Source organism: Oreochromis aureus, linkage group 9 (genome assembly GCF_013358895.1).
Source record: "Oreochromis aureus strain Israel breed Guangdong linkage group 9, ZZ_aureus, whole genome shotgun sequence".
In the NCBI taxonomy this organism is placed as follows: Eukaryota; Metazoa; Chordata; class Actinopteri; order Cichliformes; family Cichlidae; genus Oreochromis; species Oreochromis aureus.
In genome coordinates, this window is record NC_052950.1 from 18,303,295 (window position 1) to 18,312,601 (window position 9,307).

The window sequence follows — 9,307 nt, forward strand, 5'->3', positions numbered from 1 at the left end:
ACCTCCCGCGAGGTGAGCTGCGAGACTACCAGTCACTGCTGGTACAGCTCACACGGGCTGACAGCGGTGTGAGTGGTTCATCTGGTTGTCAGTCATCATGAGTGAGCAGAGGCTCCACTGTACGACAGACTGGAGGAAAAAGGGGGGCGGGATATCCTCTGGGAGCGCATGGTTGGACAGCAGGCTAGAAGGCAGTGTCTGCTTATTTGATAAGAAGTCGTCCGTCAGGAAGGAAAATAAACAGCAGAGCGTGCTGCTACTGGAGAGTCAGAGGAAGAGCTGTTACTAGAGCACAACACAATATTTACACTGTGGGACCAACACACACACTCACACAGACACACTCACACTCGCCGGCACATGTACCTGCACACATTTAGGGCTGAACAAACACTGAGGCGTGTGTGCATATACATGCACAGAGAGGAAACAGGTGCTAGGATGAAAACAGTATTTGAAAAACGTAATTGTAGCTGTGCAAACAATAGAGATTGTGATTGCTGTTTTGTTTTTTTTTGCCTCTAAGCGCAAAAGTATCATAGTTTACTCACTGTGATGTCCGAGGAATATGGATTCACCTGCCTCTGTTTCTTTTATTTATTATATGATAGCCTTTATTCATTTTTCTCATTTTAATCTTCAAAATAAGTCATGCAACGTTTGATTATGAAACTTGTTTTTCAGCCATTTACCTTTAAAATTAATGCAGATTTTGGGTCTGAGAAACGGAAACAGAAGCGAAACCTTAAATCTGTGCGGTTGTTGAGTGAACTGTGGTTTGTGGAGATAAAACTTCACAGCCAGTTTCTGCTCCACAGCAGATGAGAGTCAGAAAATCAAACCCATAAATTGCTGTCTCCCTCAAACCGCCACAAAAGCATAAGAGTGTAATGATCTTCATCGGCTTGTTAGCATCGTGCAGCTTGTTGTGCTGACCTAATGTACAAGGTGTTCCTGTTATTGTGTCCACCCCCTGTGTGCCAGTATGTGAAAGCATCTTGTTTGTTTAGATAAGAAAGGAGGGGAGAGCCGAGGGACGGAGAGCCCTGACCGCCTGGCTCTGAGCCCCGCCCTCCGGCGGTGACTGACAGATAGCATCAGTGCTGCTCCTTATCAGCTCCCTGCCCTCTGATCTGGGATCTGCCTCCAAGAACTGAGGGAGGAGGGGGGAGGGGTGGGGGGACATGCCAAGGCAAGAGGGCACTGACACATAAACAGACACACACACACACACACACACACACACACACACACAGTAATATAAATGTATGCACAGGTAGGGCTATAAAGGAAAGTCTGTCTTGTGATTTATTGCACACATGAGTCAGACACACAAAATCACTTAACGCTGAGAAAAAGCACAGTGAACCAGGCAGCCTTAGTTAATTTTCTTTACTTTCTCCTGCTTCCTCATCAGAATTAGTCATAATAAGAGCAGCTGCCAGTGGACAGCTTGTGCGTGTGTGAGTGTGTGTGTGTTATTGCTCTTGGATAGTAGGTTTGCGGCCTGTGTTTGGGAGTCTCTGTAAGTCATTTGGTGTGTCTATTGGAGGGGGTGAGATCATGCTTCACTGCTGACGCTGAACATAAAGACGCATTGAGTGGAGTGGGACTATAGGCCAAGTCTGGAGGTACGGGGGGGAACAAGGATCTGTGTGTGTGTGTATTTGTGGATGTGTGTATGTGTGTACGCGCACACACACACACACACACACCAAGCATTTCTCTCTCTAAGGGCAGTGAGTGGAGAGGGCTCCCGAGGGCCAGGGGGACTATCGCTTTCCTCGTTAATTATGACCGTCTGGCAGACTGGAAGGCAGGAAGTCAGAGAGAGGGAGCGATGGAAAGAGGGAGGTATGGCAGATAGATGATGGGGGGGGGGGATGAGGGAGGGAGTGAGTCAAAATAAGGGAGGAGAAGCAAAAGCCAAGATGGATGATGGGAGGAATGAGAGACGTCTAAGAAACGATGGGGGAGTGACAGAGAGACGGATTCAAATAAAACCATATGCAGGGAGGATTTGGATGATAAAACCAGGTGCTTGATAAAAGGTGGAATGTCAGACTTTCACCCACGTCAGGGTTTTTTTGGGGGGGGGGATGTTTTCCCCTCCCTGCTTTGCTCTTTGCTCCCAAACCTCCGATATACACCGTACACTCTCTGACCCTGGCTGCCACTCAACCTTTTGACCTTTCCAGCAGCACCGCTTGTGCCTATAACTTAACTTTACTATTCAAGCTTCTGTACCACGAAGCTCCTCCGATGGGCTGTTATTCATCTGAGTCTCTCAAGACAAAACCAGAGAGCAAAAACAAGAAGAGGCAGATGGAGCAACAGAATAGCACGCCTATTCAGACATTAATGTTTGTTGTTTAAAAAGTGAAGTACAGCAGGGGCAGCTCAGGCCAACCTTGGGCCAAGCAGTTATATGAGCTGAGCAGAGCCGAGAGGCTCTTGGATTTAACTGGCTCCAGGTCCAATTAGGAGTGTCTGCCGCATCTGGACACAGTTAAGAGCTCGAGTCAAAACTCACACTTCACTCCAATAGGGATATAAAGTCACAACTTTGAGACTACAGGCCACTTAAGCTTTAATACCACAAAGAGCTGGGCCGATATTTACAGCCCTGCACCAGTCACTGCACGGCCACGCTGATAAAACTCGAGAGAGGAGACGGCAGTGTGAGACGGCGAGAGCCCGGCGTGCTGCTGTCAGATTGTGTCAGTAAGAGGATTCTTTCCGTGTTGCAACACACTGGTTATGTTTGAGGGTTTGTTGAAGGCAAACAATTACTGGAAAAATCGCAAGATCAAAATCTCTGGACTAACAAAGCTTAGAGTTTTATCTATTAAATGTACTGACCCGGGCTAAAGGCAGATATGGTTGCACTGTAAAACTCTTTTAGGTTGGTTTGTCATTCATTTATCTTAGCAGCTTGTGACTTTTATATTAAACTCCCCTCATTATTTCACACTTTTTTTGCACACAGTTCCCATTTAGAATGAAGGAAAGTAAAGCCTTCCTGCATCCGAAGATCCCAGATTTTTTTTTACAAATCAATGGCGGGAAGTAAGCAATAATCAAACTTGAAATGACTTAAATAGAAGAAAGAAAACTGCTTCATAAACTTTTCCACTGTGGAAACGACTTACAGATTGGAAAAGGTTTCAAACTCTGGAACAAATAAGTAAACACAGTAAATAAAATAAACCAAATTAAACTCGGCAAACAAATGTCATCACTGTTGGCTTGGTACAATTTAAAAAAAAAAACAGAGAAAATTATAGTGTTTTAGTCTCAGTCCAGATATGAGTTACCTCTGTGAAGAAAACCAATGTCCAATCAGAGCAGTCACACAGCACATTCCACATCATGACACACACACACAGTAACTCAGCCTGAGGTCCGACCCCACCTGAGCCTGGATCTCTGTCTCAACAGCAATCGCACTGGAATGAGACCCAATAACAGCCTATTACCCTCCTCATCCACACACACACACACACACACACACCAAGAGGGTAAGCTTTGGGTTAGAAAGAATGGAAAAGAACAGTAAAATCTCCGGATATGAAAAACACTCGAGGCGGCGATGCACAGCTAAACTATAAGATGCTCCATCTGTGCGGAGGAGACGTCTAAAAAAAGAAAACAAGAGACGTCATAAATCTATTTTCTCTCAGTTTTGATGAGAAGTTTGATTGAATGTCTGGAGAAGAAGCCGAAAGGCGCACTTCAGCATGTTTCTGAAAGGCTGAGGCAAGCTCAGAAACAGGGGAGTGCGTTTGCCCCGCTCGTGTACTGGTACTGTTATATTTTCAGTTTTATTGCGCTTCATTACATTTAATTGGCAGCTGTGGTTACCGACAGATGAAAGTAAACTTTTGCACAATCAAATTTCATGCAAAACAAAGAAAGTCATAAAATATCATATTGTACAGATTTTTGTCCCCATTTGAGAGAGTCCCGCTGTCTCCTTTTTATTATTTCCAGTAAAAAATTCAACAACTACATGCTGATACATACAATTCCTTAAGTTTTGGCTGTTTTAAATAGGTGGGGAGACCCCCCCTCCCAAAAAAAACAGGCAGGAGGCCCTCATGAGAAATAAAAGCTGATCAGAACTAAACCATAATGTTGATAATTAGCTTAGAAAACACTGGCCTTACAGATGGTATTGCATGAAAGGCAGCTGCAAGAGAACAAGCACTCATTTTAATTTGAAAAGGGTGTACCCAAAAAAGTAAAATGATCTCTAAAGTGCACAGCAATGAAAATAGGCAATTTTAAGAAATAGCTGGGCCCATAAAAAAGGTCAGCTAAACAGAACTCTACACACAAAAACAAGCAGCTAACTCAATAAACTGACCTGCACAAGTAAGGCTATATGGTAGTGGAGTAAGCTATTTTAAGTGGCCATAGGGGGAACCACAGGGATAGTATTCTTTCTTTTCCGTCACAGCAGATGGTTCAGTCCAGTTGGTGTCTGTATTTCACCCATCTCTCCCATCAGCGTCCTCATTTCCTCAAACCAGGACGGACTGAGGCAGACAAATGTGCACACCATCATTTAGAAAACACTGTGGTGTCATAAAGTGCGTTGAAACGAATGAAACAAATTAACTAAACCAAACAAACTAAATGTTTGCTTTGTAACATCAGTGACTGCAAACGAACTTAAATGTGCGAATGATGTGGGAGAGTGAAGCCTCATGTCTGATTTATGTGAGTGCGGAGAGCGGCTGAATATTAACAACTGATTACTTCCCTTGTCTGGCTGTGGATACGCATCACAGTGGCACCGGGCCAAATATTTAGATGCAATTCTGAGTACGGATGACAATCATATGGTATGAAAATTGCCTCCTGTAATCAAAATGTTTTTTTTACTGAGCCATCCCGTGGGCCAGATTTGAGTCTCTGCCAAGCTGATCCAGGCCCCCTGGCCTTATGTTTGACACCCCTGATTTAGAGAGGGACTGCATGATAACTTCAGAGTGTGATGTGCAGCCATTTTTAAGGGGCCTGAAAGACTAACTGAGGTTAGTGATGATGGAGGAGACATGAAGAAATGTTATGTGCAGGCTTATTTAAGGCTGATTATGTCTCTGAGACTCTTATTCAGTAGCTCCTCATCATCCAGGTGAAAATAAAGTTTTCAGTTCACATTCATCAAGCTGTTCCTCACTCACATTGTGGCGGCTACAGGGTACTTTGAAGGTGTTTACATTATGTAAACTAGCCCCAAATGTGTTTACGCATACACCAAATCTAACCACACCTGTCGATGTTTGTGATTCATTTACTGTTTTAATGTATTTGATTCAGCTGCAGATGAATGGAGGAGGAAGATTTTCTTTTTTTATACTAAAGCAGACTAACGGATGTAACAGTGGTATTAATATCATTACAGGCTCTCTGCCAAAATATGACTCTAACATAAAGGATTTGTGTACTTTATCCTCCTCGGGATTTTGAATAAATAAATCACATGCATAGAGTTACAGTTGAAAGGTCATAAAATAACATCATTTACTTCTCCATGAAGACATGTTCCCATGAGCTCCATCTCCGATTTTTTTTTCTTTTTTAATTTAGGAGCAGAGGAATGAAAGTTAGAAAAAGTACTCGTGGAAAAACTCCCTCTCGGACAGCTCTGACATGTAGTCTGCAGTTTTTCAGCTCGCATGAGTTTATTTTTAGCCGTATATGTGAAGAAAATGCCAGAAAGTACAACTGCTGCCACTGTACTGTTGACTTTACCTCCCATTGTGCTTCATCAAATCTTTTATTTGGGCACTGTAATGGGATAATGTGTCATGGACAGAAAGGCCTTTTATGATGACACTGGACTGCACAGAAGCACCTGTTGTTTGAATGTGAGGGTTATTGTAACGATACGAACCATGACCGAGGACACCAGTTGGTCCTGTGATGCTCGGATGAGCCCTGAAACTCCCGCTGAGCTCTGGCTCGTTGCTGTTTTCACTGAAAAGGAATGGATTACTTTCAAATATATCTTAATACAGTCTCCGCATACACGATAACAAATCTGCGGTCCGTGTTATCGTTCCCCGTTTCTTTAACAGTCATGAAACGGTGAACCTTTGAATCTTACACCGTGCAATAACAGTGATCTCGCTGAATCTGGAGGAATGATTAAACTGTGGTGCAAAAAGGTTATTTGCAAGCAGAGACATGCCATCAACCCGCATCATATGTCTGCCCCGCTGTCATGTTTTTACACTGCAGTAAAATGAAAAACAAGCTTTGGCTGATAGACACGAGAGAGTTCCCACAGCGGCAGGAGTAAAAATTGTTCTTTTTTTTAAGATTATTTGAATAATGAAGACAACATTTGTGCGCTGTTGTTTTCTCCAGCCTCTCATTTCATATTCTAATTGGCAGACTTGAGCAGAATACACTAAAGAATACACTGTATGGCAGATTTAATGCACTAGTATCCTTGCTTCCCATTTCATCCACTATACATGTCTCTCTGCTAGACACTGAATGTTTTGGCGGTGGGACTGAAAGCCCGAGCTGTTATCCCCATCACATCTCTCTTCTCCCTGAGGACTTGCCTTATGAGGGCGCCTTTTCAATTCACACAGAAACCCTTTAGCCTCCAGACAGGGTCGAACAACTTGCCGTACAAACTGGTTTGTCTGGAGCGCGGACAATCGTGCATTTGTTTTGTTTCACCCCTGCACCAGCACCTCCGCTGCGCTCGTGCAATGGCCCATTTGAAATTAATACAGGGTCTGCATTTCTAATGTTGGCCTTACCCTCAGCCAAACGGAACAAACAACAAACCAGACCGAAACAATGCAAGCCAAACGGTTTCAGCATGGAGAACTGCATCAAGATTTGATGGACTCGCTATCCGTGGAGCAGTCTGCTTTAATTCTCCAAGCTGAGGATAGGCATGACGGACTTAATGGACCCTAGAATTTTATTAGATCTTAGATGCGTTTTGGGAAAGCTTAAACAGATTAAATGTTATTGAACCCATGTTATTATATTCCCCATTTTAGGTTTTGTTTTGTTTTTGGTGTTTTTGTCTCTTTCTATGTCTGCCAAGGATTGTTTTTATGTGGATTTATGTGATTGGTTTGGTTAGCCTGTGTGTTGGTTGGTTTGTTAGAAGTTATGGATGGAATTGTGTGGCTTTGCCCACCTTTTGGAAGTGAGATGAAATTGGATATGAGAAAACTGAGTGGATCCAAAAGCTTCTCTGGATTCAGTAGGGATGGGAATTTATAAGAATTTAGTCATTCCATTATCAATATCTCTTATCAATTCGACTCCTTATTGATTCCCTTGTCAGTTCTCATTGGCTCCACTTTGAGAGTCACCATCGTCTCTAAGCATCTTATCAAAGACGTCACATTCATGCATTTAATTACATGCTGTGTGGTCAAATGTTTGTGCATGTTGGAGGTATTTCCCCTCATTGTTGTGATCAGTGTTGCATGCAGTACGTTGCTTAATTACACCCAAGAGAAAGACATTTGTTATACAACTCATTACATTACTGTCATGTTACTCTGTAAAATGATCTGTAACACACTTTCTCATAATTACCAGTTAACATAAAACCTACCAGTTAACAATATAAACCTAGACCCGGCATATAAAAGAAAACACTGGCAGCCGCAGTTTTTGACATCTAAAATGATAATCAGTATATATTGTGTTTTATTTTATGTTGTTACAACTAAGGTGTGATGAAACAAGTGCTACAGAGAAAATAATCAAATGATCCCACTTTGAGGTTAAAATGTCTCCTTTTTGTCAAGAAGGAACTTCCGGCAGGGGCTGTCTTGACCTGACTCTTCGGCTTTACTGGTTGGAGTAATATGGACCTGGTTAATGCGTGCGGGCGGGCGTGGTTTGCGTTCACACCTCGCAAACTTCTTCCTGATGGTCTTATTGCTCAGTCCAACCAACCTTCCAACCTTTGGCAGCTCTTCGATCTCCCCCATGGTGTTGGGTCTGCACAGAGTCTGCAAATCGGGAGTCTGCAAATCGGATGAAGTCATTTTACGCAGGACTGTAAGCTGTCAGAAGTTGGAATGGGAGAAAATGATTTGAGCTTTATACACATAATGATTTAAAATGAGGAGAATCTGTAATTGATTGACTTGATTGATAGTAATCTGTGTGCCACATGGGCACAAAGCCAGTCAGTGCAAGCCAGAATTCGGGTTTGGTTGTAGGGGATCAAATACTTATTTCACTCAGTGACACTCAATGACATTCAAATCATTTCATAACTTTTATGTGATGTGTTTTTTCTGGACTTTCTTTGATATTCTGTCTCTCTCCATTAAAATGAAACTACCATAAAAACTGGAGACTGTTTGTTTGTTTTTAAGTGAGCAAGCTTAGGAATTCACCAAGGGATGAAATAATGACTTCCCCCACAATTTGCACCCGTGATCGTGTCATGGCGCTTTATGTTGTTTCAGAAACTGAACAGTCAAATGCTTTATTTTCCGGTATTACAGGTAGGAGTAAGGGGAAAGTGTAGAGAGACAGACAGACATAGAGAGATGACACAACACAACATGCAATACAACAAAACACTTGGCATGATCGAAAGGATCAGTAAACGCACATCAGGAACATGCAGCTCTAAAAGAAGGAGACAGACGGGAAATATCGAGAAAGAAACAGGGAGAGAGACAACACAAGATTAATGGCTTATAACAGAGACTAAAGGTGAGGAGAGCAGAGAGCATCATCGCCATTTTTGACGTGTGCAGTAACGCAAAGTTCTGTTGATGACAGCTAATCGATAACCACCCACTAAGTGTGAGGAAAAGAGAGCAAACGTGATTCCTCTTCTGCTTTTTTTCCCCCATTAATGTGAGATTAAGCGCATTGATTTAGTACACCTTTGCACCACAAAGCACAAGTGTGTGCGATTCATTCCGGTTTTGTCACACCGAGGAAGTGACACAGCTGCTAAGGTCAGCAGGATACAGAGACGGAGGGAGAGAGCGGGTCGTTGTCATGGATCCCGGGTAAACAATGGGGCGAAGAGGTTGAAGAGGAGCCACTGCAAAGCTGAGACCCTTGAGGAAAAGAAAAATCCCCTTGCTAATGAACAATGCACCTTTCAGTAATGACACTGGATGGATTCACACCTGACAGCCGACACCCAAAACTCACCCGGTGCTCTCGCTCCATCCAGCCCAGAGTCTTTGTGGGTAAACTGCACAAATCACACCGCATGCTCACCCACCGCTGACAGCCTCCTTCTCTGCTTCTCACCCTCCATTACTTTCATAACAGCATT